At 38.7% G+C, this 26,687-nt stretch overlaps 1 protein-coding gene across 2 annotated transcripts in view; it reads right to left on the bottom strand.

Moving 5' to 3' along the window:
• Window positions 1–26,687, bottom strand: part of TBC1D9 (TBC1 domain family member 9) — a 790,231-nt gene that overhangs the window by 512,218 nt on the left and 251,326 nt on the right. The window lies entirely within an intron of this gene.

The following is a 26,687-nucleotide window of genomic DNA, read 5'->3' as shown; positions in this document are numbered from 1 at the left end:
AAGATTAATAATAAAATAAAATAAAATGATGAGAGAGAAAAAAAACATAGTACAAATCATTTGTTTTTTAGTCTCTTCTTCTTCTCTGAAGTCTTCCACGAAGTTTCAGTTGCCAGTCTCTTTAACGAAGGACTAGCCCATTCCATTTCTTCTATTTTTTCCAAAATCTTATTTTTTTGATAAACAGTAAAGCAGAGTCTAAGTCATCGAAAATTTTAGGACCATCAGGAAGGAAGATTTTAAGCTTGGCAGGAAACAGAAGGTATGTTTTAAACTGTGCTTTTTTAAGCTCCCTTATTAGTGGCAGAAAAACTTTTCTTTTAGCTAATACCATGGAAGAATAGTCATTGTCAAAACGCACAGTTGTTTCATTAATCTTAACAGGAGCTTTAGCCCAAGCAGATTTAAGAACCATCTCTTTATCAAAAGATGATAGAAATCTAACTATAACTGATCTAGGATAGTTTTGTTAGAGTTAGTATTAGCTATAGATCTATGTGCTCTTTCGATACCAAAAGAGAATGCTTCTTGTAAATCTAAAGTTTTAGGGAGCCATGTTGTTAAAAAAGAAGTAATATTGTTACCTTCAATATTTTCTGGCAGTCCAAAAATCCTAATTTTATTGCGCCTAGATCTATTTTCCAGGTCATCCAGCTTTGTTTGTAAATGTGTATTTTGTTTCAGCAGAAACTCAATGTTGATTTCCTCTTCTTGTATTCTATTTTCCATGTCATTCACAGCTTCTTCTATGCCTGTCATCTGGATCTTCTGTTGTTGCAGGTCCATATGTAACAAGTCTATTTGTTTTGTAGTTTTTTCTATGAAAGTGTCTATTTTAGTATCCATTTTATCCATCTTAGCAGTAAGTTGCTGGACTATAATTATCAGAGACTGAAGTTCTTTCTTGATGCTGGAGTCTTGAGAATTTGTCTTACTGGAACTCATTTCAGACTGATAAACTGACAGGAAAATTTCCAAAGTAATTTCTGACAGGAATATTATTAAGATTTCCTTTCTTTTTTAGATATAGTTCAAGAACTATATAAAACAAACATATTTAGAAAGAAAATTACTTCAAAAATTTATTTTTCAAGTAATTAATTCCTGTCAATGTAATGAAATTGGTGGAGCTGAAGAAATCTGCTGCTATCCTGTGTTCATCCTTGGCCACGCCCTTAATGAATGCCTTCTGTTGACAGCACAGGAATGGCATTTTATTCGAAAGATAGCAACTGATGGTAGCAGGATAGGGGAATGAGAAATCAAAATGAGAAGCAAAGAAATGTATACAGTAATTACCTTAAATGGCACCACTAAATTTACTTTAAACACGTTTTGTAGGTCATGCACTGTGGCTAACAACACTTAAGAAACTCCAAAATAGCAACACTTAAGAAATCAGTAAATCTGCATGCATACATATTTGTAAAGAAAGACAGGAGCAAGATAGTCTTTGTGTACCCTCTTCCTCAATGTAGTGTGCTCTCGGAGTTGGTATATCAAAGTAGCAGGGGTGTGTGGAGGGCGCAGCGCCCAAACAAGGGGGGTGCAGGGGGGCTCGTCTTCCTACTAAAACAAAGGGAAACAGTAATACTCATTTCCTGGTTAACTTTGCATTTGATATCCTTAGTAAGATGGAACTAGCTTGTTCAATAAAGGCTGCTTTACGGGGTTGAAGTTGATATTGTGCGGGAATATTAAACAGTTTACAGGAAAGCATGCATTATATCACATGCAAATTAGCATGCCTGTCAGTAATCAGACATTTCCACATCCATTTCCCCCATCAATTACTGGTGACACACCCACATCTGTGCAGAACTAAATGCGAGGTACTGTTCTAATACAAAATCTTTCACAGTATATAAACGCAACACGTTTTTGTTGATACTGTTTTTATACAACAATGGATCATTACTATTCAAAAATGAGCATGCTGATTGGACAGCCCAACTAGTGTGCTACTGTAACTTGAGCATATATCAAAAGAAAAAAGTCCAGCCACTGAAGTACCACTGAATGGCCAGACTTTCTATAAGCATATGCTCAATAACAGCTAAGGATAGAGCAAAATATAAGAAAAATCAGGTCCGTTATGTAAAACTAAAGAAACAGAAACATACCAGATTTTTATTATATTTTTACTCCGTCCATTGCATTTTTTTTTAAATTATTATTAAAAACAGAAATGCTTTTTTCTCCATTGCTTTTCTTGCACTGCTCTGACAGACTGTGCAATTCCCATAAGCATGTACAGTTCATCAGCAAACAGAAGACAATGCAGAAGATGACTGAATGACCCTTATACAAAGGCATTACTTAAGAAAGTTAAGCAATTTGTATCTTAAATAATGCCACTGTATAATAAGTAACTCTCCTGGATAGAAGTGTCATAGGAATTACCCATGACTGCCTTTAATCACTCCAGCTTCACCCTTGTGATCAAACCAATGACAACTGTGGGTAAAATCTTATGATATTCCCACCCACTTGTGGGTTATTGCAAAAGTGTAACATTGCTCTAAACCAGTCAGCTGTGCTGATGAGGTCAGCAAAAAAGCTGAAACATGCATGTCCATAGCTAGTGGGGTTTCGTTTTACTGGCCTGAATGTAACCATAAAAACTTAGGAAGGGCAGCAGCGTTTGACTCTCAGGTGGGGCAATTGGCTAGGCTTAAAATGATACACAAGGGAAGCCTAGTATTAACCTGTGAACCTGTGATGACAGTGGAAGTTGCTTATTACCTAACAGGTTTGTGAGCAACATTTTAAAATGTTCTCCTGAAACAATAACATTATTTATTCATAGGAAAAATCAAAATTTTACGTTCTCTTTAAAAAAAAAAAAAAAAAAAAAAACAAACAGCCTATACACTGTACTTAGCGGAGACAAAAATGGCCACAGGAGTTGTACAAGATGTTCAGTGCATTAGCCCACTAGGCCAACTAAGCTCTTATAAGTTTGTACTAGGCTAACTGGCTTTGTGGGCCATTTTAAGCCTAGTCAAGAACCCCATGTAAGAATAAAACCCCTTATGTAAGAATAAAGCTCGGTGTGGCAGTTCCCAGCAGGACGTTTGAGTTGGATATATATTAAAGCAAGTGGTAGGGATAATTTAACACCTCAGTTGGGAGTGTTTGTCAGCTGGCAACATGGCAGAACACCAGTTCTACTTACTTTCCCTAAAGATATGTAAAAGTCAAACAGGACAGCCCTGTACAGCTTTAGTTGTGGTCTGAAAGGTTAGCCTGTGTAATAAAGTCATGGCAATGTACAGTTTTCTGAGTCTCTGATCACCATCATCAGGACGACTGGGCTTTAAAGATCACACTAAAGTGGAGTTATTATAGCGTTATAGCGTGGTCTAGAAAAGACTGTAGAATCAGCAGCAGGAAGTAGAGATGAAAGAGATTACAGATGCCTTAAGTCATTCAGATTCAAGTTTATTTATGTCTTTTCTCTAAGCTCCTTGCAATAAAATAAAAAAATGTAGAAAAAAAGGAATATTTAACATTTTTCAGTAAAGGGCTGAAACACTAAATGAATAAGCAGTGAACAAGAAGACAAATAAGTGCTGCTGCAATTGAAACATTAAGATGTGAACTGAAACAAATTATCTTCAGTAACTTTCCTGAGTCTCCTGGTGCAGAGGATGCCTAAAGCTACTGAGGTAGTAAATTCCAACACTGCAGCTCCCCATACAAAAAAAGGCCAAGCCCTGGTAGATTCAAGATGCACCCCTGGAACAACCACAAGCCCCAGAAACAGAGACTGCATGACATGGGAGACAAAAGTTGTGTACTTCTAACTATTGTACCACAAGAACTTTTAACCTATCTACAACTGGATGGGCCACCGGTGTAACCTCTACAAAACTGGCAAACTGCAAGGAAACATGGGAACCTCTCAGCAGAATTATAAACCAGCTGCAGCAGTCCACCATCCTGTGTCAGGAAGCTCTGGGCAAATACAACTCTAACAGGGAAGACAAGAGGAATCCAAGGCTTGAGTTCTCAGCAAAGTCTTCTGATGGAGAAAAATGTTCAGTATTGTCTATTCAGTATTCCTTAAGATCAGTGTCACATCATCCCCAGAGATAAAACAGGAGATCAAGAATTCACAGAGTCACTAAGTATGGCTATCAACTGTCTTTCATGTACTATCTTTAACATGGCTACAACATATCCAATGGGAGAAAGCGTCCGCAACTGTTCACAAGGGATCTGAATAACTGCCAAATAGTTCCAACTAATTTGCATTTTACCTGCTCATAGAAAGAAACAGTCCCATTACTTCAATGTTCCAAGGTGTCCTGCAAGATACTTTATCAATAAAACTGAAAATAATTCAGCAGCTTTACTTTCACCCTCTAAGCAGGACCAAGCAGGAGTTATACAGATCCAGGGAATTTTCAGAGCATGTTAAACGCGTCTTTATCATGTTATCAAAATTTTACTACATCGAATCAATAAAGGTCAAAGGGGGGAATAGCATAATGGTTAAGGTGTTTACCTTACAGACACAAGGTGCAGGGTTTGATTCTCACATGGGGTAATTGGCTAGGTTTAAAATGGCCCACAAGGGCACTTAGCCTAGTACTTATCTATGAACCTATGAACCTATAATGTAAAAAAAAAAAAAAAAAAAAAATCAATAAAATAAAAAAACTAACTGGCGTAGGCAGGGGGCAAGCCCCCCTGCACCCCCCACACCCCCCTACTTAAATATACCAACTCAGAGACTGAACTACATTGAGGTAAACGGAAATCTCCCCCTTATGGAGATTTCCGTTTACCTGCGCTATGTTCTGGACGTTTGACATTGTCATGCCGACAATATCGTATTCGATATCGTCGGCTTACGACAATGTGAACTAGACCCTGTTAAACATCTGTTAATCTATAAAATAAAGTACAGAAATTAGAGGCCTACTCCCACAAAAGCAACCTCCAATTTACAGGGATGGCTGAAGGAAAAGAGGAGCCCTAGTTGGGTGAACTTAATACACAAGTACTGCAGCATTTATACGACTTTTATGGGTAAACTGAAAGGTTGCAAACAGCTTGGATAAGGAGTGATGTACAGGTCACAAGGCAGGATATTTACCTGTGCCACTTCACTGTACATATCTGAATGCTCCCCCCCCCCCCCCAGCTTGTGATATTCGCCCAACAGCTCTCTTTCCTACACCTCACAAACACGATCATTCCCCTCTAGGGATAGTCAGGCACCCCTGAACAAAGGGCCTTACAGACTATTCATTCCCTGGGAGACAAGAATTAGGCAGTAGGAAACAAGCAAGTCTACTGATCACACAGACTACTAACTTCTCTTCCCTTACCCATAGGGGTTTGCAGGCTCTGCAATTGCTGCTCCACGGAAACATGCATGCTAAATGATCTGGTTAAACAGTGCAAACTTTCCAAGCACAGTACTGTGGTTAGTACCTACCCATAAAAATTTCATGTCAATGCAGTACATCAAGTCACGCCCTCCATTCACTCAACCACTGTGCCACTTATCAAACAAAGGTCATTCCGGTCATATTTCGGGCTTCATCCTTCTACAACACAAGCCAGGCAATGTTTTGGAAAAAATCCAATTCTGAAAAAGGCCACACCTTAAGCAAGGCAAATTACCTTTACTGGCCATCAAAGGAGTACATCCTCTGTGATGCTTTGTAGGGGCAGAGAGGTGTTTTGCCTGTTCAAAACAGGCCAACAGGTGAAGATTTGGTATTTAGCTTTTATTTCCTGCCACTCTGTGCCTTAACAGGAAGTATATATATTTTTTTCTTTTTGTACCACAGCAGCAGAAGTGAAACCTTTTCAAAGAAAGAGTGGGAAGAAGTGTGTGTGGTTGATTTGGTGCCCACTGTTGGGCACTGTCAGTCTTGCAGTAGTCTGCAAAACTCCTGGTTGAGAAGGTGATAAAGTCGGTAGCCATTGAGGAGGATGTGAGAAAACGTCCTCAAAAAAAAACTTCAGATCCAAGGCAAAAGACAGGAAATGGGTCAGTGGATGGAGGCAGTGGTATTTATATCAGCTACCTTGTCTCAAAATGTCACGTACGGGTGACAGAAATATTAGCAGGTGACATTTTTGAAGAAGTTATGCTATGTTGAATGGTGTACAATTTCAAGGTCGAGGCTTGAAAGCACTGCCAGAACAAGTCCGAGCTTAAAACATCACCTTTCAGAATGCTGAAGATCAGCATTACAAACTGTAAAACCTTGCCCCCCCCCCCGACCCATGTTAGTACTTGTTCCTGGGTCCGGCACAGTAGGGAGTTCCGGGATTCAAGTTTACAATCAGTATTCTTTATCCTTGGCATTCTGTGCTTCGGTGGTTTAATTGGGGGGATTCACTCCACAAACCAAGAAAATACAGGCACCAAAAAAATTAATTAGATTACAGACCACAAACGAACCACAGGAAAATGAGTTGAAACAGTATTAAGAGCTTTTCGTCTCACTGCTAGCAAGACTTCTTCAGATAACACACAAAATACTCTCGCTTTTTTTATATTAAAACCAACCCCTTAATCCAATTAGTCTCCCCAATCAGGTGTTTTACATAACTTCCTTCCTCACATTTAAGCATATTAACTTGAACCACTGAGTTAAAAATATATGTATAAAACACACAATATGTATAATGCCTTTAAAAAACTGTGCGTTAATTATGACTTTCCAATTTCTAAAACAAAACCACATCTTTCCCCTTTTTCATTTTTATTACATAAAAACATTGTTTAAAAAACTTATCATGCCAAGTTCTTCAATTTCATGTATACTTAAGTTGAAGTCATTTCATTCAACCCCATGAAATAGCAAGCACTTGTCCGGAGCTACCATAATAACTCCAGTATTTCTAACATTAGGGCTTCTGGTCCCTCCCCCCGGTAATATTTTTATTTTGGTCAATACCTCTAAAATTACAGTGATGATCTGGGTACTCTGTAATATTCCTTCTAAGGTGTTTTCCCGTTTCCTTCGCCTGATACTATTAATGTGTTCATATACACGCTCTTTCAGTTTTCTATCCGTCTTCCCTATGTAGAATGCCGGGCACTGCTGACAATGGGCTAGATACACTACTGATTTTGACTGATAATTTAATCTGTGTTTACTGGTGTAATTTTTATCTTTTATCATAAAGTCTCTACCTGGTGTGGGATGTGTAACTTTTGCAAACATATGACATTTGTACATGTCTTGCCTCGCAGAGAAGTTCCTCTCTAAGAGTCCTTTCAAGTCAGGTCCTCTTCTATATATAATTTGCGGTGTACTGTGTAATTTCTGTCTCACAAACCCATAATTTCTTAATATTTCCCAGTTTTTCAAAATAATATTCCTGATCTCTTTTGCTTCCAAACTATATGTAATAATCAGGCTATGTGAGATGTACATGTCTTCTACTTGGCCCAAGACACTGTTATTATGAACACTATTATTGATATAGGCATGTTTAGCCAAAATCGGTTTAAATACATCTCTTTTCCTCTTCTCACATACTTCCACTACTGCATTTTCTACTAGTGTGGTAGGATATCCTCTTTTCATAAACATATTGGCCATATTCTTGCTTTCTAAATCTAATTCAACACCTTTAGTTATCATCCGGGCAGCACGGACTAGTTGCGCTTTCACTACTGATTTTTCTGATGTAGTGGATAGCAACTAGATAAATGCAAGTATGCATTTGAATATGTTTCTTTCCTCTATATTTTCATAACACATTTTTCTTCCCCAAAATCTTTTCTTAGTTCCACATCCAAAAATGCTATCATTTCTGTCTGAAAATCTGATGTAAATGTTAGGAATTCTGTAGTGATGTTGAAGTACGTCACTAATTCTTTGGCTGTTAGCCTATCTCCTTTAATAATCATAAACATATTGTCCAAAAATCTTGTAAAGTAGTAGATCTTACTCATTATATGGTCAACTTTTATAATAAATTCATGTTCCCAGTGGGCCATTATCAGATTTGCTAAGCTGGCTCTGCAAGGGGAGCCCATCGCTACCCCTATATTCTGAAGGAAGAATTTGTTATTAAATGTAATAAAGTTGTTTGAAAGAACGATATCTAACAATTCTTCTACCAAACTAATCTCTTCCCGTGGTGCCCCTCTTTCTCTCAACATGTGGCTCACCCATTCTATTCCCTGTAAATGGGAGAGGGATGAATACAAATCGTTAATGTCTATTGTTAGGAAATTGTATTCTCCCTTAAATTCCAGCCTATTGATGTGATCTAAAAAGGTCCATGAATCAAATTTGTCGTTCTTGTTTGGCATATTTCTTTTAAGATTTTATCTACTACTTTTGCACCTGCAAATGTAATGCTATTTCTAGCATCTACTAATGGTCTCATCGGTGGATCTTGTATATTTTTATGTATTTTTGCTATCCCAAATAAAATGGGGACCTGAGGCATGGACAAATAATTAAACATATCAATATTAATTTCACATGCTGTAGGTGGACTGGACACTCTAAATTGGCCCTAGGCATGAGTGCACATGTGCGTGTGCCTTCTGTGGAAGGTTGGGCGCAGGGCTGGCAACTCGACACCGTAAAACTCCACTGCCAATCTTGAGCGGACATGTAATCCACTGTGGTGACCCCTGACCAGGAAAAAGACGAAAGAAGAAGATCAATATTAATTCTTGCTTCTATAAACATTTTGTTCAAGTTAGCTTTAATAAAAGAATAAGCTAAATTTAATTTGTGTCTAGATACTGCTATATAGGTTTCACTTTCTAAAAACTTGTTCATTCTACTTGTATACTCTTCATTGTCCATAATCACTAGGCCACCGCTTTTATCCGGTTTCATAATCCTAACCAGAAGCATTCTTAACTCATTAAGTGCTTGCTTTTCTTCCTGGGTAATATTAAAACAGACTTTTTCTTTTTTATAAATACTCTCTAAACAGTTCTGGATGTCAAGTTGACACATTTGTATAAATAGCAATAAAATAGGGTTCAATGGGGGATTGTAGGTACTTGCAGTATGTAAATCCTGATTTCTTACTTCCCTTTGTCCCAACAGTAATGAGAAGTTAAATTTTCTAACGAATAATTTTATATCAGAGTATTTGCTAAGTCAGCCCTTACTGAGGGTACAAATGTATAACCTTTTGCTAACAATTTAATCAAACAGCGTTCAATACATATATCAGAATAGTTAAATATTTTAAAGTCATTATCTTTATTAAATAAAATCTTACAGTTACTTTTCGTCAAAGTTCTTGTCATCTCCTCTGCCGACTCCTGCCCCGTTCCATCTGTTGTGTTTTGGTCTGAGGGTTGTGATTCTGTCCTCTGTTCTGAAAATTTGAGTTATTGTGCGCCACCTTGCCCATTATTTCATTGGCTCTTTTCTGCATTTCCCCCAGTTCTATTAACAAGTCTCTCACTTCTACACACACCTCTGTGTTCTTCTTGTTCATCCATTCTGTTTCCGCTAGGTGTAGACATGTCTGCTACTTCCAAATTCATTATTGCCCCCCCCCATCCTGTTTGCTTGACCAATGGCATCCCAGCTCTACGAGGATTGCGGTTTTGGATAGGCTATTCCTTGCTGGTATGCCTGCCCATCTCTTTCTAGTTTTTTTAACTTTTGTATTCTTTAATTTCAATAAGTATTGGTCTATACTGTTGAAAAGTCTCTCGTAGTCATATTTATATCTCTGGAAATCTAAATGAGTTGTAATCAGCTTAACCGTTTCAATCATTTCTTTGGTTTAGTAATCCACTGTGTCATTTTCCTGCTGTTCGCTTGTGGTCTGTAATCTAATTCGTTTTTTTGGTGCCTGTATTTTCTTGGTTTGTGGAGTGTGTCTGAGGATGGCTACAGATGCAAGCAACAGTAGTCAGCTTTCCTCTTCTCAAAATGGGGAGATTGGAAATTTAACCATGATTATCGAGTTACTTTCCCAAAGAGTTGCAAATCTTGCTGCGAAGCTAGACAGTGTAGTAGAGTCTAGCCAGCATATACAAAGGGAGAACAACAGTGTGAATAATATAAGAACGGCTATTGCTCAAGTAAACCAACCTGTTCCTGCCGTAAGGTTTGCGAATCTAGCAGAATGGAATGAGCAACAGAACACTGACTTGGGTGCATGGGACCACCCACTCTATAATAATGCACTACAACTGGATAGAATTGAACCCTTGGGGCTTATTAGAGCTCAAGAATTCCATAGTTGGCTTAACGATTTACTTGTGTTTTCTGGAGCAGCAGGGGTAACACAAGATGAGTGACCGGCTGGAGGGAACAATAATTTGGCAGGTATGTTAAAAGACTTTGATAACAAACTGGTCAAATGTAAAAAATTACAGTTGGAATCGTATACTTTAGAGAATGTTTGAAAGAAGGCATAGTCCTGAAAGGACTGAGGAATTGGCAATATCCAACGGGACTAACAGAGGGGACATTATTCCACTCAGAACTCATTAAGATGTTCAACAAGCATGGACTTGAACTGTTAGAGTTGATGTGTAAACACTATCAAAACACAATGATTGAAATGGATAAGTTGATTACAACTCATTTAGATTTCCAGAGATATAAATATGACTACGAGAGACTTTTCAACAGTTTAGACCGATACTTATTGAAACTAAAGAACACAAAAGTTAAAAAACTAGAAAGAGATAGGCAGACATACTAGCAAGGAGTAGCCTATCCAAAACCGCCACCCTCACAGATCTGGGATGCCACTGGCCAAGCAAACAGGATGGGCAAGCCAATAACGAATTTGGAAGTAACAGACACGTCTACATCTACAGAAACAGAATGGATGAAGAAGAACAGGGAAGTGTGCATAGAAGCGAGAGACTTGTTAAAAGAACTGGCGGAAATACATTACAGAATCAAATGAAATAATGGGCAAGGTGCACACAATAAGACAAATTTTCAGAACCGAGGACAGAATCACAATCCTCGGACCAGAACACACACAAATGAACAAACAGGGCAAGAATCGGAGATGACAAAAACTTTGACGAAATGTAACTTTAAGATTTTTATTTAATAAAAGATAATGACTTTAAAATATTTAACTATTCTGATATATGTATTGAACCCGGTTTGACTGAATTGTTAGGAAAATGTTATTCATTTGTACCCTCAGTAAGGGCTGACTTAGCAAATACTCTGATATAAAATTATTCATTAGAAAATTGATTTAACTATTCTGATATATGTATTGAACCCGGTTTGACTGAATTGTTAGGAAAATGTTATTCATTTGTACCCTCAGTAAGGGCTGACTTAGCAAATACTCTGACTGATATAAAATTATTCATTAGAAAATTGAACTTGTCATTACTGTTGGGACAAAGGGAAGTAAGAAATCAGGATTTACATATTGCAAGTACCTACAATCCCCCATTGAACCCTGTTTTATTGCTATTTGAACAATTGTGTCAACTTGACATCCAGAACTGCTTAGAGAATATTTATAAAAATGAAAATGTCTGTTTTAATATTACCCCAGAAGAAAAGCAAGCACTTAATGAGTTAAGAATGCTTCCGGTTAGAATTATGAAACCGGATAAAGGCGATGGCCTAGTGCTTATGGACAAGAGTATATAAGTAGAATGAACAAGTTTTTAGAAAGTGAAACCTATACAGCGGTATCTAGACAAGTTAAAAATTTAGCTTTTTCACGTATTAAAGCTAACTTGAAAGAAATGTTTATAGAAGCAAGAATTAATGCTGATATGTTTAATTATTTGTCCATGCCCATGCCTCAGGTCCCCATTTTATTTGGGATAGCAAAAATACATAAAAATATACAAGATCCACCGATGAGACCTGAGACCATTAGTAGATGCTAGAAATAGCATTACATTTGCAGGTGCAAAAGTAGTAGATAAACTCTTAAAGAAATATGCCAAACAAGAACGACAAATTTGTAAAGATTCATGGACCTTTTTAGATCACATCAATAGGCTGGAATTTAAGGGAGAATACAATTTCCTAACAACAGACATTAACAATTTGTATTCATTCCTCTCCCATTTACAGGGAATAGAATGGGTGAGCCACATGTAGAGAGAATGAGGGGCACCAAGGGAAGAGATTAGTTTGGTAGAAGAATTGTTAGATATCATTCTTTCAAACAACTTTATTACATTTAATAACAAATTCTTCCTTCAGAATATAGGGGTAGCGATGGGCTCCCCTTGCGGAGCCAGCTTAGCAAATCTGGTAATGGGCCAATGGGAACAATAATTTATTGAAAAAGTTGACCATGTAATGAGTAAGATCTACTACTTTACAAGATTTTTGGACAATATTTTTATGATTATTAAAGGAGATAGGCTAACAGCCAGAGAATTAGTGACGTACTTCATCATCACTACAGAACTCCTAAAATTTACATCAGATTTTCAGACAGAAAGGATAGCATTTTTGGATATGGAACTAAGAAAAGATTTTGGGGAAGAACAATATGTTATGAAAATATATAGGAAAGAAACATATTCAAATGCATACTTGCATTTTTCTATTTGCCATCCACTACATAAAAAAAAAATCAGTAGTGAAAGGGCAACTAGTCCGTGCTGCCCGGATGGCAACTAAAGATGTTGAATTTGATTTAGAATGCAAGAATATGGCCAATATGTTTATGAAAAGAGGATATCCTACCACACTAGTAGAAAATGCAGTAGTGGAAGTACGTGAAAAGAGGAAAATTTAAACCGATTTTGGCTAAACATGCCTATATGAATAATAGTGTTCATAATAACAATGTCTTGGGCCAAGTAGAAGACATGTACATCTCACATAGCCTGATTATTACATATAGTTTGGAAGCAAAAGAGATCAGGAATATTATTTTGAAAAACTGGGAAATATTAAGAAATGATGGGTTTGTGAGACAGAAATTACACAGTACACCACGAGTTATATACAAAAGAGGACCCAACTTGAAAGGACTCAGAGAGGAATGGGGCAAACTTCCCTGCGAGGCAAGGCATGTACAAATGTGGGATGTGTAACTTTTGCAAACATATGACAACATGTAGAGACTTTATGATAAAAGATAAAAAATACACCAGTAAACACAGATTAAATCGTCAGTCAAAATCAGTAGTGTATCTAGCCCCTTGTCAGCAGTGCCCGGCGTTCTACATAGGGAAGACGGATAGAAAACTGAAAGAGCGTGTATATGAACACATTAATAGTATCAGGAGAAGGAAACGGGAAAATGCCTTAGAAGGAATATTACAGAGTACCCAGATCATCACTGTAATTTTAGAGGTATTGACCAAAATAAAAATATTACCGGGTGACCAGAAGCCCTAATGTTAGAAAGACTGGAGTTATTATGGCAGCTTCGGACAAGTGCTTGCTATTTCCTGAGGTTGAATGAAATTACTTCAATTTCATGTATACTTAAGTTGAAGAACTTGGCACGATAAGTTTTTTAAACAAAGTTTTTACGTAATAAAATTGAAAAAGGGGAGAGATGTGGTTTTTGTTTCAGAAATTGGAAAGTAATAATTAATACAATTGTTAAAAGCATTATACATAGTGTGTTTTATACTTAAGTCAATGGTTCAAGTTAATATGTTTAAATGTGAGGAAGGAAGTTATGTAAAACACCTGATCGGGGAGACTAAGGCAAGAGTATTTTGTGTGTGTTATCTGAAGAAGTCTCGCTAGCAGTGAGATGAAAAGCACTATTTGAACTAATTTCCTGCTGTTTGCTTGTGGTCCATAATCTAATTTGTTTATTTGGTGGGATTGTCAAAGTCAAGCCTCTACTATGTTACAGCAGACTGTGCTGAACAGTTATGTTGTCAGCCTTAGGCCTCTTTGAAGAATTATGTTGCCCACCTTAGGTTTCTTTCACTGAAATTTGTGTCAAATGATTTGGAAGCTATATTTAGTACAAAGGAGAAATCAGTTGCAATTATTATGGTCACCAAATTGTGTGTAGCTGATCCTGGCTCATAGAGCAGTACTGTTCTCTTAACTGGCAGCAACAACAGTAGCAGTATAAGCAATGTGTCTCTTTCTGACATTCATGTTCCGACACTAATCTTTTCAATACTAGTATCATTATGCCTAATAGCATGCAGAAGTCTTCCTGATATTCTCTAGGCACTTAGTTCACTGTCGTTAGAGATACAACACAGTGAAAAGCCTGGATTAAATACCAATTCAATTTATGTAGAGTCTTAAGTCATCCATTTCCTATCATGAATGCTCATCAGCTATGAAAGTATCAGCCAGCAGCACATTCTTGGAGCCTAGCAGTTCCACATGAGTACTGTCCTGTTACTATAAATTTCTGTTCAGTGAGTGGGTTTTCTACATATAATAGGTTTGTTAATGTGGTTGGGACGACACCAGTTAAATAAAGAATGTTGAATAATTGGGAAGTTAAACTCACATGTGGCATTAATTCAATAGCCCAAACTGAAACTGGTGAAGGCAAAAAGCTGTGCAAGTGATAAGCTAGTCGGGCATGGCACTCGTGCTTACAATGCACAAAGAAGGGAATGTCCATCTGGGGTCACAGATGGTGTAAGAGGCCTGTGAAGCTCATCATGAAGTTGAAGTTAAAGAAGGCAGAACAGTTGTGGTTGGACTGGAAACTCCCCATGCCTCCATTTCTGTGATCAGTAGTCATCTTTCTGTAAAAGATGAGGCAAGTACAAAGAATGAGGTACTAGGCAGCTTGTTTCGTTGCTGGGGGCTAGGAAGGACTACCTTTAGATATGAAATGAACTCAGTGGCTGGGATGCCTAAAGTGTACACCGCAATGCATGTCAAGTGAGACCAACCCCACCCTCATAAATCTCCATGGCTTCTCACAAATCATAACCTCCCCCACCAGAATTGGAAACTCCAACCAAAAAGAAAGTCTTCTTGACTGGATACTCACTAACAGTCCATCCCACGCCTATAAATCTGGGACTCTCCCGAACGAAATCAGTGACCATCTCATAACCTACATAGAGAAAAATAAGGCAGGGAGATGTAAACTACCAGTCTACAAATCTATCAGGAACACTAAACAATTTGACCTTGCCAAATTCCGACTTGAGCTACAGTCCTGTAACTGGTCTAATCTTAAATCCCTCCCCCTTGAAGAAGCCGTTACAACCTTTAATTCCACCTTTATAAAAATACTCAATTCACACGCCCCCATACGTTCAGCCAAGGTTAAAAACCTGACTGCTCCATGGCTAACAAAAGACTCTAAGTATAAAATCAAACTTAGAAACAAAGCCTGGGACAAATGGCGTGCCTCCAAAACCCCCCTAGACCGATCTCATTTCCAACAACTTAGAAATGAGACAAAAAAATCCATTCTACTAGACAAAAAGAATTACTACCTCCAACTCCAAAATAAACATCAGCTTAATCCCCAAAAGTTCTGGGCAGGTATTAACACCCTTCTCCACCCAGGCAAAACCTCTACCCCAACACCGCTGACCTAAGTGATAAAAATCCTGAAGAAGTTGCCCACGCATTTAATTCTTTCTTTATTAATGTTATCAAATCCTTAGCGGCACAACAAACCCAGACCAACCCCACTATCACAAGTCCGACTCCAAAGTCAGAGCCCTCCTTCCACCTACAGCCTGTTTCCACTTCCTTTATTAGATCCCTTCTGCAGAAACTAAAGCCGACTACCATTGCTGCTGACCTTCTTCCAGCTGATTACCTACAAAAGCTGCAGAGGTCATAGCTTACCCCATCTCCATCCTAATTAACCGCACCATAACAGAATCTACTATCCCTCAATCTGGAAAATCTCCCATATCATCCCTCTCCACAAAGGCGGGACATCTACAGACCTATCCAACTACAGGCCAATAGCCATACTGTCACCACTTGCCAAAATCATGGAAAAATGCATACACAATCAACTAGTACCCTATCTAACCCAGAACAAGCTCCTGACTACCTCGCAGCATGGCTTTAGACCTAAACACAGCACTACCACTGCCCTCCTGTCCTTCACTGACACAATAAACCATAACAAACAACAAAAACATATCTTCCGCTCTCTTTCTTCACCTATCAAAGGCCTTTGACATGGTCAACCACCAACTACTGCACAACACTCTAAAAACATTTGAACTAGACAACACAACTCTCAAGTGGTTCCACGCTTACCTCTCAGACAGAAATCAAGCTGTACTATGGCAAAACAAACTCTCACCCCTATTACCCAACGCCATAGGGGTTCCCCAAGGCTCCATCCTGGGACCCCTACTCTTTTCTATGTTCATTAACGACCTCCACACAGTCATCCCCAAGTCCTCCTGTATACAATACGCGGACGACTCAACACTCAAACACAGACAGGTCACCTACTAAGCTACTAGCCAAAACCCAAGACTGTCTCACTACAGTTGAAGACTGGTTACTACATCGCCATTTGATCCTCAACCCAAAAAAAACCAAACTATTACTCTTCCAGCCTACACACAAACCTACCTCCATTCCCTTTTCTGTTCAATCCAAGAATGGGACTACTATATCCCCAGACTCAAATACCAAATTACTAGGTGTTACCATAGATAACAAACTCAGATTCGACCTACACATTAACCAAACTATTAAGACAGTTAACAAAAAACTGGGGTCTCTTTATAGAATAAGATCCTTCCTTACTCCCAAAGCAAGAGAAGCCACAGCCCGCTCTCACCTCCTCTCCTCACTCCTTTATGCCTCACCCATACTTACCAACCTGTACAAATCTGACCTAAATAAGCTCTCTGGCTGCTACAATCATATTGCTAGATTTGTTACTGGCCTGCCTTACAAAACCCATCACTGTATCAACCTGCATAACCTAGGCTGGGTGGAACTACCTAACCTACTTCAACAAACCCAGCTAACTATAGCTTACAAGATCCTCCATCACCCAGAGTCCATCCCTGCACTGCGTAATTTAATCACCCCATATCTAAACCTAACTAGTCTGCGCTCAGCAAACAGGCTACTTGCTCAAACAGTCAAATCCTGCAACTCTGGAGGTGACTCACTGTTTGCAAATTCCATTGGTAAAATATGGAACTCCCTTCCGCCTCAACTCACCACCATCACCTCTTTATCCAAATTCAAGCAAAATCTAACCCTTCACTTTAAAAATCTATGGCTCTGTCAATGTTCCAAGCCTGACTAAACCTTCTACCCTCCGTAACCCCACTTCCCCTCATGTCTTCCTCTAGGCTCTTCCTCTATCTAGCATCTACCCTGACATTTTTCACCTTTTAAACCTTATATGTAGTGAGTTCTTCAATTACACATTCCTACTGTACCTACATAATAGTCCTATATATTTATCAATTATACTACCTCATCGTACCTATGTATTAATCTTAATATAGATCAGGAGTTTCTCTGATCTCTTGTCTCTTAATACCTATGTATTAACTATCAAAACTTGTAACATTTTCTCTGTTTATAAGTATGTAAACTAATGTCAATGTGGGAATTTTTTCTCTGTTCATAAGTATGTAAACTAATGTCAATGTGGAATTTATAAGTATGTAACTATTGTCGATGTGGAGCTTTTCTCCCCGGGCCTCCGCTGAAAATGGACATGTATCCAGTCGGATTTTCCCGGTCAACAAATGTAAAATAAAAATAAATAAATAAATAAATAAGTGAACAAACATAAAAAAGTGTTTGGCCTGTTAGGAGTCAGCACCTGACTAACTCCTTAGAGTAGGCTTCAGCTGGGTTGATTACAGACACTTGAGAAGTTAATCATTCATGGCAGGGGGGACACAAAGAGGGACAATCACATGTTCTGACATCAGCTGCTGATACTGGATAGAGAAATGCAAGGAAATATTGAACAGCATAACAGGGATTCCCCTCTTTCTCTTATGTTGTTTTTGGGTGTCATTTAACACATATACTAGGGGGAAACAAACACTTTCATTTAGATCTCAGAATAGAACAGACAAATGGGAGATGACAAAGTCTTAAACAATTAAAGCCATTAGTTAGCCTTCTGGAAAAGTAAGCTACGCTGTAAACACACCTGCACATTAAATTGTCAGTTCCATTGGTAAAGGAAAAAGTATTTGCTCTAGGAAGAAGCAAAGTATTAGCAGAAGTGGTAGAAGATAACCTAGTGGGCCCTGACAGAGTAATGGTGATATCTTCTTTCACAAAAACTGAGGTGTGGGGTGCAAAAAAAGTTCATTTTGTGCAGTAAAGGGGGGAAATATAAAGGGTTCCTTACAGCCCAGACAATCTGGATAAAAGCTTTCTGAAGTCACTTCCCAGGCACTTGAGACAAAGTGAAAATAATATTGTTACTGATGAGGTAACTGGCATGCAGGTATGGGGCAGATATCAGAACAGTACGACTGGCTACAACAGCCTTTAACAGAAGGGTAATTACCAGCTGCTGAAGGGTCTACACAAAGCCCTGGGTTACAGTTATCTTCAAGTGCAACTTTACTACCTAGAAACATGTGGAGTTTCACCATTTTGTTGGCCTGGTTTTATCAAACAGGAAAGGATGAGATTATGGTGGCAACATTATTTTCTTTTTCAAAAACATTTTTATTAATTTTCAGTAAAATAACCAGAAACAGGACAATAATAAAAATAGCATGACAAAAAACATACATACAATCGTAACTTTACAACAATAATTATCAATGTAAGATGAATAGTGTTTCAGATGATTTACAATATACCATTCTAGCTACTTGAAATGAGGCCATTAACAAGGGGTAAACAAATCTGTCTTGGGCAAAACTGGGCTATGAGGATTACTGCAACAGGATGCTTTCTGTAGGAATTTTCTCATTAATGGTAGATGAAGAGAAGGACAGAGCAGTCTGAGAAGCCACTGACTACCAGAGCATCCCTTGGTGACCGTCCCTGTGGGGGGATGAGGACAAGGTAGCTGCTGCATTCGGTGCTGGTCAGGAATACAAAAAGGTCACAGAAAGGCTGTCCCAAGAAACAAAATATCATTTGTGCCATTGACAGTTTGTGGGATCACTTGTGAGGCATTAGTACAACCCTGCTGAGTAAGTCTGCTAGACAGCTGGCCTGTTCCAGAGTATGCATTTCCACTAGAAAGCACTGCAAAGGCATCATCCACTGCCATACCCTCATGGATTCCAAACAAAGGGGACAAGATTGGGTTCCTCCCTATTTGTGGATGTAACAGATGATTACCAAACCACCAACATGCTGTCCATGTGTACAAAAATCACACCTTGAGGAAGGTAGTCCTGAAAGGTCTACAGTGCTAGAAGGACCACCCACATCTCAACCACACTGATGGGAAGACTGACTTCACGCAGCTTCCACATGCTGTTAACAGTTCTCCACTTGAAATGCCCCACCCCATCCCACTGAGAAAGCTTCAATGGTCACTATACCATTTGGAAAGGGAAAGGTGAAAGGTTTTCCTGCTGAAACAGTGGGGACTCCTCTACCATTCCAGATGATGTCTGCAAATGCAGGAGAATTGGACTGGATTGCCAACAGAACCTATGACAGAAACCATTGTATACTTAAGGTCCACTGTAGCACCTACATGTAGAGCTTCACATGAGACACACTAGTAGAATGGAATCAGTCATCAGACTAAGGACCCCCCTATGACGACAGAAGGTGGTGGGTTTTGTGTGAGAAAATGTCCTGGGATTACAGCTGGCGAAGTCTTAAGTCTTCCATTAAAGTGGCCTTCTCTGCCACGGCAGCTACTTTCTGAACAGAAATGGAATGGAAAGCGCTGTGACATTTTTTAAATCAGAGAGACCTGGATCACTTTTGGTTCCTGGAGAAAGACATTTAGGGGTACTCTCGAAGCACACTCCCAAAGCAGATGCCGTCTTTCCTTCTTGTAAGGAGCTTTTCTTTAAGTTTAGGTCAAAACAGGGAGGACTCACAAAGGATGTTGACAAAGGATACCTTGAAGTTGTCCACAGTCACATATGTGGAGCAAAGTATAATACCTCAAGGTTATGCCTGTGCTTGCTGCTCGGACTGCTGTTCCAGCACTTTTATGTACCCCAATTGAAAATCATCAGCATAGTAGCCATCTGAGACTTGAGATGCTTTCGAGTGTCAGACACGGCAGTTTTCCCTTTGGAATCTAGCCATGTGTGTTAAGATAGTTTACCTCTTCAAACTCAAATATGCTTGAACCATAAACTTGCTTCCTTATGTTGTCCATTGTCCTACGCTACTTCTTAGAAGGATGGACCATTGGACTGCAATTGGACAGTTCCTTTCAGTGGCTATGACCACAACAATGGGAGTCCACTACAGGGCCTTTCCTTCAGTGTTGTTTGTCCTTAAGTGGGCAAAGAATTTGTCTGGTTTCCTTGGGATGCGTTTGGCCATATCAGGCTCCTTCCATGCCCTCTCAGTCAGCAGGTCTATCAAAACAGTTGCCCTGTAACCAGAAGATTATGTGAAATGCGTCAAACTTCATAAGGTTAGCCAGTTTAATGAAATAATCTCTCTGCCTATGTGCACAGTCTCTAGAATAAAACATGGTCTTTATGAACAACAATTCTGAACAATATGAAGAGCTAAAAAAAAAAATCTAACTTAGTCATGGAGTCTGTAATGCATATCTAATAATGAAGCCCAGAGGAAAGCTACTCTTCAAAAACAAAAACTGGTAAAAATCTGTGATATTTTACAACCATTTTTCTGACTGTGCTTGACATTCACGGATTCCTCATTTACCAGCTTAGTCCGGTTCACTGTCACAGGCAGAGCTGTAGCTCATTCTGGATCTAAAGGGGGGGGGGGGGGGGATTAAAAAAAAAAACAAAAAAAAAACTAATCCTGGATGAAGTACAATTCCACTGCAGGTTATACACAAACTGATACACTTTCACACAATTTGCACAGCTATGGGCAATTTGGAGAGAAACCAATTCATTTAAATCACGCCTTTTGGGATGTGTGTATGCTGGGGGGGGGGGGGGGGGGGGCACTAACAGAAGTACATTTTAAACTCTGCAAAGAATTCACCCCAGTCAATAATAGTACTGAACTAAAGAAAAGAGCATGGTGAAGCAGCAAATTTAACTGCTGATATTTTTAACAGAAAGCAGTATCACAACAGGAGAGGCTAAACTGTGTCACAAGGCACTACCACAGAATGAAATGCAATGTATTGTTGCCTTGAAACTGCACAATGAGTTATCATGCAGTATATGCAGGTGTTGAACTTTGCCAACAAAGCAGCACTCCAAAAGATTTATTTTTTTCTTTTTCAGATAGTGGAATTTTTGTGGCTGACTGGAAATTTTTATTGTTTACATTTAGGTTTCCATACTAACGAACAACTAACAGGAAACCACCCAAGATGTTGTTTGTGGTGTTCTCTATCCCTGGTGGTTTCAAGTCATAGCTCAAAGTTGGTCACTTGTAATGCAAAGTGGAGCGGAAGATGTTAGCAGTCAATAGAAATGTCAGAATATTATGTTTACACTGTAACATTCCAAGCAAATGGTTTTGTAGTGTGTCACTATGATATCAGTATGATTCTAACAGTATGTTACAGCCAAACTTAAATATTTCTGATACACTGTACAGGGAAAGTTCAGTACATAAAATCCACATTTTTTTAACATCAGAGCTCTGAAACCAGCCTGAAATGAAAAGTGCCAACTGTTCATTCTCACAGCCTAAAAACAGCAAAGAATAGAGGTCTCATGCATTATTTGAGCTTTTGTAATAGTTATAACTATATTTACACTCCTGCTGGTTAAGACCATTTGAAGACAATTTGCCAACAAGGCAGAATGGGCTAAAATCAAAAGATTTATGTGATGGGCAAAGTACCCCCGATACACATATACACACACAACCAAGTAAAGTGCTATAGGCCCATATCCCTTTCACTACTATAGAAAATCCCAGGGTCATGAAACCTTAGGATAAATTCCACTTTTTTTTCATACTCACTGAAGAGTCATAAGTGGAACAGGTAATGTACACACTGTAAAAATCTTATTCTTGCAAGATATACTGCAGACAGGTAAACGTACAGAAAAGGTTCAAAATATATAATTGGGCCTAGAAAGACTTGCATGACTTAAAATGTCGACAGTATGTCCCTTAGCAACTGTCTTTATTAACGCCCTGCCCCCCCCAAAAAAAAAAATAGTAGTATGAACCTTAGGACTGTCCACCTCAAAGTCTCATTCATATGTTTGGTCTGTTCTTAAAATCTGAGTTTTTCTAGAAAATTACAGGGGATTCTCTAAACAATGGCATACATTTGAGTTCCAGACTTCATATCCTTCAGAAAATGTATGCTAACACAAATTATGTTATTCTAGCAACTTTCTAAGTCAATAAAAGTAATATTTAAAATCTGTCCCTATTTTGGGCCTTTGTCCTCCATTACTTTAAGTTTTGTCCAGAATTCTTGTGCTAACAGGTTGAGAGCTATGATTAGGAACAAAGGTAACATCTTCAGAAATAGTAAAGTTTACCATCACAATGTAATCGCACCTCCATTCATTACAAATCCAGACACTTACTGTTGCTGGAAGCAAACATGAAATGTATCAACCAAATTACGACACTGTGTAAAATCTTTTGCACTATGACACAGCATACATGCACTGCAAAAGTTTTGCACTGCAAAAGTTTTGCACTGAAATTAAAGTGTGACTGTTTCAAACTGGAAATTTTGATAATATGAAATATTTAGCATGAAGGAATCTTTTCTGTCTATGGAGATAAAAGAATGTAAAACATCCACTGATAAAAATTTCACACACAATTTAACACAAAAAGGACAGAGATTTCAAAGCATATGCTAACGGTGTAAACGGTTCTAAAGTCTGTTTAATACAGAGTACGTTCTGGCTCTATACGGAGTTAGGGCAATGGATTTCTCAATGTATTTAATGGAATATGTTTTTTAACATCCCCTTTAAATGACAAAGGACATGCAGCAGGGATGTTGGAAGACTGATGGGAGTTCAGGACCCTGGATGCACCACTTTATTTTCTGGACAAACCGGACCAAATACACACACACATCTGTATATAAACAGACATGTACTTGGACCTCTTCACTGCCTGATGGCATTTCTCCAAAAGTCAAGATTTCCAAATCACATCAAAGTGTTGCTAATGAAAAATGCACAAACCTGCCATTAAGAAGACAAAGCTTTTCTGTACCCTTAAAGGGGGTGGGTGTGGACATGGTACCAGCATCCCACCACATACAGCAGAGTATGTTATTTCATTTTTCTGTCTGCATAAATTTCCTGCTAAAGCAAAAGCCATTTTCAAAAATGACTTTTACTTTGCTGCTCAGTCAACTCCTGCATATGTCACCAACATGGCGCATGCAACAGGCACATGTACCGTGTTCATGGTTCAAACAAGATGAGACTGAGGGGTGCATGTGTCACCAACAAGGCAGCTGCAATGTCAGGTCTATTTGCACATCCAGGCATTGACACATATCACCCCCACCTACTTAACTTTATTAGTTGTTAAGGAATACTTTCAGTCATAACCCAGGCCAGAAAGCGAAAGACATGAACACTGACAAGCAGTACAAAAGAAAGCAATGCAGAACAGTAACATTTCATTAGGTGGGTAAAAACCTCGTGCAAAGCACCCATATCTAAATCCAACACTTAAATGATGCTGTGTGGAATGAAACATGGAGGATAATCAGTATACGCAGCATAAAAAGTGAGTGCATTCACAATGCAAGTACACAAATCTGTACAGTAATAAAGTCAGCGTACAGTATAATTACTGTACAGAGCAGGCCACACAGTAAAAGTATACATACATTATATGTACTGAACAAAATGCAGCATTAGTGCTACTTTCATAAAGTAAGCTAGAGAAGGTGACTGGAGACAACTTGGTAACTCATCAGCTGGGGTCACTGAAAGCATCTGTAGGAATCAGTCAGACGCTATTCACTCTTCTACATTGTGGGCAGTTACTATACCTTCTCTTATCTAAGGGAATTGAACTCCAGTTAACAAGGGCAATCTTAGAGAAGCCATTCTTGGCAATGGTTAAATGAAATAAAAGTCTACATAAAAGGAATATGAAGTGTTCTTGTTTTGAGACTATCAGCTAAGTGAGGGTGGTCATTCAGCAGCTTAAACACTCAAGAATAGATGTCCTTGCAGTTACAGAAAGCCTGTTTCCTTTCTTAACTCTTGTATAATGGGGTTTTCTATTTCTAAAGTGAAGAGGGTTATTTGGTAACCTATTTATCCGGCTGAAAAAAATGCTTCCAGGTATATTCTCCTAGCTCCCACTAGGAGTCACCAGCATGGTAGGTCAGACAGCTTACCTACCCTCAGGATGGGTGAGCCAGGATTAGCCACTCAATTCTACCTTCCCAACTGGCTTGAAAAGCAACTGGGACAGTAACTGATCTTACTGTGCCACAGACTCACCTAAGGTCATCAGCCATTCCTCACACTCTCACACTCTCACAAATACACACACACACACAAATACACACACACACACACACTCTCACAAATACACACACACACACACACTCTCACAAATACACACACACACACACACTCTCACAAATACACACACACACACTCTCACAAATACACACACACACACTCTCACAAATACACACACACACTCTCACAAATACACACACACACTCTCACAAATACACACACACACACACTCTCACAAATACACACACACACACACTCTCACAAATACACACACACACTCTCACAAATACACACACACACACACACACACACACACACACTCGCTCTCACACACACACTCGCTCTCACACACACGCTCGCTCTCACACACACACGCTCTCACACACACACGCTCTCACACACACACGCTCTCACACACACACGCTCTCACACACACACACACACACGCTCTCACACACACACACACGCTCTCACACACACACACACGCTCTCACACACACACACACGCTCTCACACACACACACACGCTCTCACACACACTCTCACCCCCACACACACTCTCACCCCCCCCCACACACACACCTGTTAACTTTGTATATGTCCCCATGTGTACCATTACAGTAAAGGAGCATTAAATGACCATAGTAAATGGGTATTTTTTGCCATTCTCTCAATTCCTTACTTCAAATTCTGTTGTATGCCTTTCATTCCTGAAGCTCCCACCTACCTGAAATATAGCTCCCCATCCACTTTATATTCACATCATTGGCAACACATCATTGTGTCAACTACCATGCCCTTCTTTGTCTCAGTATGTCAGTTGTTAAAACCATTCATCATCCCACTCTGGAGATTTTCATGCATTTCTGCAAGCATCCAATAAAAAAAAAAAAAAAAAAACTTCCAACGCAGCACCTTTTTACAGACGTAGTTTACATAATATTCAATCACACCAATAAGTGACAACAGTAAAATGCCAAAATATCATCTTACTCCTCTTCCGATATGTACATGTATACTTATATTATAAAATGTATATGCATACGTGCATGTATATTTATATTATAAAATAAATATGCACCCATACATGTATATGTATATTATAAAATGTACATGTATATGTACATGTATGAGCCTGCAATAGGTCATGCTGTAATGAATGTTCTACCCCAGAAACCAAAATATAAATAAAACACACCACTTTATAAAAATAAGTAAGATTAGAAGTGTAAGTAGACTGGTTTGTCTTAATTGCAGTCTTAGGAACACTACATTTGATAAGGTCAGTGCCCATTTTTTTCATTTTAGAGATTAAGAGGATATTTTCCACATACGTTTAACTACAAAGGTTTACACCTACAGAGTCACAGAAACCCCAAAGAATGAAAGACTTACAAAAGTAAAACAAATCCAGCATTCTAACAGTCGTGTACTAACATTTACTGCCAAAATATCAGGATCAGTACAAAAAACGATTTTTTGAGCCAGTCCTGATTTTATGGCAATAAATGATGGTATACTACTTTTTAAGAGTGCCAAATTTTGTTTTACCTTTAATAAAGCTGCACCGTTGATCTGTAAACTGAAGAACAATAACGACAGCGTTAAGACTTCTACTAAACGGCAAATGATACCCTACATATTCTCACTGGAAGTGTTCTCTGGTCTGTCCCAACATCCATGTTAGATTTTGGACCTTAGACATGAGGTACCTTCTGAAACATAGCACAGTCAAAGTTCTACCTGGGTGAAGTTGAAGCCAACGACAAAGAGATGAACTAAACACAAAAATACATGCGCACAAACACACACACACACACACACACACACACACACACACACACACACACACACACACACACACACACACACACAATTCATTTTCTCATGGGCAGAAGAGTGCTCAAGCTTGGAGAATCATGGTCTTACACATTTGATGCTGATATTTATATATTATTAAATTAAAATATGTTCATACCTTCCTCTCCCTCTAAGATGTACTATGATCACAATGAGTTAGTTTTTGTATTTTGCTCAAACTGCAGGCCAGGAGGACAGTTTTTGGCTGACGTGTACACTGAGGGGCCTTTTTGTATACTGCAATCAAAAGAAGCATCAAATGTTTGTTTAATGTTAACTTAAGGCAGATAGGTTTTGTGTATTGGAAGCTGAAAAATTCTGAAATGCATCTTTAACCTAAAACAGGTTCTCCTGTTGTAAGAACACAAGT

The sequence above is a fragment of the Protopterus annectens genome, chromosome 2.part1 (genome assembly GCF_019279795.1).
Source record: "Protopterus annectens isolate FY-2018-M chromosome 2.part1, PAN1.0, whole genome shotgun sequence".
Taxonomy (NCBI): domain Eukaryota; kingdom Metazoa; phylum Chordata; order Ceratodontiformes; family Protopteridae; genus Protopterus; species Protopterus annectens.
Note: the sequence above shows the minus strand (reverse complement) of the source record. Positions and strands in the feature narration are given on the sequence as shown.